Genomic DNA, 4,516 nt, shown 5'->3' on the forward strand with positions numbered 1-4,516 from the left:
TCTACTTTTTTATTGTTTTGAGTAGCTTATTAATAATTATCCTTTCCATTGAAGTTTTTTTTGTGGAACCAAAGCATTCATTCTAATTTCTTAAAAATTTAAAGATTTTTTTGCCATTTTTATGATATTTTGTTTTTATAATTTTTGTTTTTTAAATATTTTTTTGTTCTTTGAATAAAAAACAAACTCTAAATGAAACTATAAAAAAACTATAATGTGACTAATTCTTCTTAATATAACTATATTTTGTCACCCAAACTTTCATTTCTTGACTTGGTTCAAAAACACACCAAAATTTTTTATTTTTTATGTTTCTAAAAATAATTAAAGATGAATAAAAACACAAGAATTTCAACAAAAGTTAAAATAAAAAAAATTTAAAAAAAAATTAAATGATCTATAATCACGAAAATGTCCAAACAACTCGAACCATTTTATTTGATGAATGTATTTCTTTACCTTTCAACAAAAGAAGACGTTGTTAATTTCATGTTAATCAACAAAACATTACATTCTGTATCAAATTCTGTTCATATAAACCCATTTTTTACTTCTTTAGATGACATAAACTGGTTTATAAAACATTTCACGCCATCTACAATTAACTTTAATTCGTTGAATATTACAAATTGGAATGTTTATGAATCAATACTTAATAAAAATCGTTATTTTAGAAACGTAAATTTAACCGCCAACTTTCCACTTAAATATTTAGAAAAAGTTGAAAGTTGTTTAGTACCCAAGTTGGATGATGTGTCCCACCTTTTAACATTCGAATTATTCGAACATTTAAAAACAATAGAAATTGATGATCAAATGTTTGTGAAATTTTTTGAGTATTTTGTGACTCTTAACATCCCCTTTTGTCATTTTCCAAAACGGATAATTCTCTTTGACGACTCTACAATTGATGACTTAAATCGTGAAATCAAGGGTAATAAAAATCAACTTATCGATTTTGATAAGGTGTCAACAGTAATCCAATTGATGATCAATCAAGCAAAGAAGAATTTTGAAGTCACTTTTTATACCGACAAATGTTATAAAATAGCAAAATATAATGAAAGAATAAATAATGATTTTCCCAGTGTTAAAATGTATAACGCCGTTATAAATCATTATGGAAATATCAAGAATAGTATTAAAAAATCAACAAAAAGAAATTACTCATTTTTCTTCACAAAAATACCAAGTAATGAAGAAATTGAAAGACTCAATATATTTTTAAATAAAACACTTCCAAACTGTGTGTGCATCTCAACTGTACTTCCTTTTGAAGAAAAAGTCTTTGATTTGACTCAACTCAATTTAAAATACACAAAAAGTGCAAATTTTGATTTTATAAATACGGAAGTTATTTTAGGGGAACAATTGCCACATAAAGTTCGACTTATTGGAAAAAATTTTAAAACACCAAAAAATATTATTTGTGACAATGTTAAAAAAATTAAGATAAGAGGTGATAAATTGCCAAAACAACTTAAAAAACAACAAAAAGAAGTACATGATATTAAAATTACACCTTTTCATTATGATTTTGCAAAATGTAAATCGATCAAAATCACATCTCTCTCATGTTTTAAATATGATTTTTTAACAAATGAAAATTTGAAATGCGTGACATTGTGTAACGTCACCAAAACTAAAATGACATTTTCAAAATGTTTTGAAAAATTTGAAGCGGACATGATATCAAATTCAATGTTCATTTTTAACTCAGAAAAATGCCAACATATATTGTTTAAAAATATTGAGAATCTTATAATAAACTTACCTGATAATTCGGAAAATACAGACATGACTTTAGTCAACACTGTAGATGTGACGATCAACGCAAACGTAATTGGGAAATTGCAAATTGAAAACGCAAAGATTGATGTAAAACAAAATGTGTTATGTAAAAAGTTAGTATTAAACAACAAATGGTATGAATATATAAAAATTTTACCATCAGTTAGTGACATAAATGCAGTCGATTATTACTCAAAAGAAAAGCGTATCGATCAATGTCGAGGCGAAGTGTATCAAACGGTTAATTTTAATTCAAAAACAATGAAAAAAGATGATTACAATGAAATTGAAGTGATTAAAAACTGTCGAACTTTTTGTGATGTGAATAAAATGATATTAACACAAACCACTCAAACAAAAACAATGTGTGTGAGTGACGAATTTCAAATATCAATTTATAATATCAATGACTTTAAATACACTTTTCGATGTTGTCACAGCTTTTTTAACGTACAAAAAGACAATACAAGAGAGAAATTTAAATATACAACGACTGGAAATTACACTGTAATCGTTTTGAACAACAAATTAATACTATATAGAACGACTTCGATATTTGAAACCATGGTAAAAATGGACATTTCTGAGCGTTTTAGAAATGCAATAATTATAGAAATGTTTCCAAGTGACAATAATTTAATACTTGTTGCAAATGAATGTGGAAATTTGTGCATTTTCCAAGTAGACCATCGTTTCAGACGAGTCATCTGTCCAATTAATTTTGGAACAAAAATCGTCAAAGTTCTTTTTGAAAAAGCAGAGCGTATGGAAAATAAAAAGTTTTACGTTGTTTGTGACAATGGAAAAGTAACTGAAATGATGTACAAAGTGACAGGAGCATTAAACGACAAAATTGACAAATTAAAAGATATTTGTGATGTCAAATGTGGTATTGTAAATGATGCACTCTACGATGAAGACAATCAATTGTTGTATTTAATCAGTCAAATTGGTGTTCAAATTATTTGTATTACAACTAACGAAAAAACTTTTGTTGATATTAAGAACATTATTTCTTCATGTGTTGTTCATAATTGTAGTATTGTTGTTATTACAAAAAACGGAAAAGTGTTTAACATAAAAAATAACACAACTCAAGAAATTGTATTAAAAGGTACAATTAAAAGTATATTAATTTGTGTGACTTGTGACAATGATGGGGAATTGCTGTTTGGTACTTCAATAATTTAATATATTCATTATTTAATTTTTGGTTTATATTTTATTTTTTGTAAAATAATGTTTTAATAAGTTGATAAAGTTTGTTAGTCATTTGTTATTCTAAAATAATTTTTAAAAAAATTGATTAACTAAAACTAATGTTTTGAAATTATAACAATATTAATACAAACAACAACATTTATATTAATGTTACAATGTAAATAATAAACAATATTATTACTCAACAAATTTAAGTGTGAAATATAATGTATATGTAATAGTGCATATTAATAAGTTGGTCCATTTGTTGAGATCTTTGCCAAAAAATAATTTATTTGGCAAATTTAAAAAATTTTGTAGAAAATACTTTCAATATTGAAATTTGTTTTTTAATATTATTGGGTATTGTTATTTAACCAAATTACAGATTTAAAAACAAAAAATATTTGTTGTACACCAAAATGAGTTGCCAACAGTGTGATAGATTGATCATTGTTATTATATATATTTTTTTTAATTTGGTTTACTATTTTATAAAAAAACAAAAAAACAATTCAAGAGCTAACAAAAAACATTTTTTGTGTTAGTTTTAAGTTTTACCGAATAGTAATCGGGTAATACTAACATTCTTTAACAAAATTGTTAAATAATAAATTTTGTAAAAACATTAAAACGACCAATTTTAACGAATTAAATAATAAAATTTAAACTATTATAATAAATAATGATTTATTTATTAAAAATACTATCAGAAACAATAACTAAATGTTTAGTTAATTTTCTCCATCGTTAATTAAAAATCCGACTCTATATTATTTTTATAATATTTGTGACAAAAATATAGTCAAAAACAGATTTTTGATTTTTTTAATTGCTTAAAATAAAACAATTTGAGATTTATTCAATAACATTAAACTACATGAAGCAATTAGATGGATTTCACATCATGGTTGTTTCAAAATATTTTACAACAATTAACGACTTTATTTCGCTTTCAATGGTTTGCAAGAAATATTCAAAAACACTCGGTAAGTTTCATTACAATCCGGTACCTTTGACATTGAAAACAATAAAATATTTCGACCGTTTAGAGACTTTAATTCTCTGGCTTTTTATACCACGTAATAACAATTATCTAAATTTTCAAAAATGAATTCTGTGTTTTTTAAAAAATATTTTCAAATTGTGGTTTACGAAGAAATTGATTACAAGACAGTCACAGACACACTCAAAATGTATTCCGATAATGTGTTTTCGACTTCCACAAATTCGCAACAAAAGAAAATGAATAAAATTGTTTTTAAAAATGTGGTATACACACAGACAGACAACCAACTCAAATTACCAATGACTGAACTTATCACCAATATTGGGTTAAACTGTTTTTTAAATGATACGACTATGACTTCAATTCATATTCCAATCAGTGTGACTTGTATTGGGGTTCATTCATTTTCACGTTGCAATTTATTACAGACGATTGTATTACCAAAGTCACTCAGAACAATTGAAGATGCTGCTTTTGATTCGTGTACTTTCAAAGAAATCGAATTACCAAGTCGCC

The sequence above is a fragment of the Entamoeba invadens genome, assembly GCF_000330505.1.
Source record: "Entamoeba invadens IP1 unplaced genomic scaffold scaff_1105074724671, whole genome shotgun sequence".
Classification (NCBI taxonomy): Eukaryota; Evosea; order Mastigamoebida; family Endamoebidae; genus Entamoeba; species Entamoeba invadens.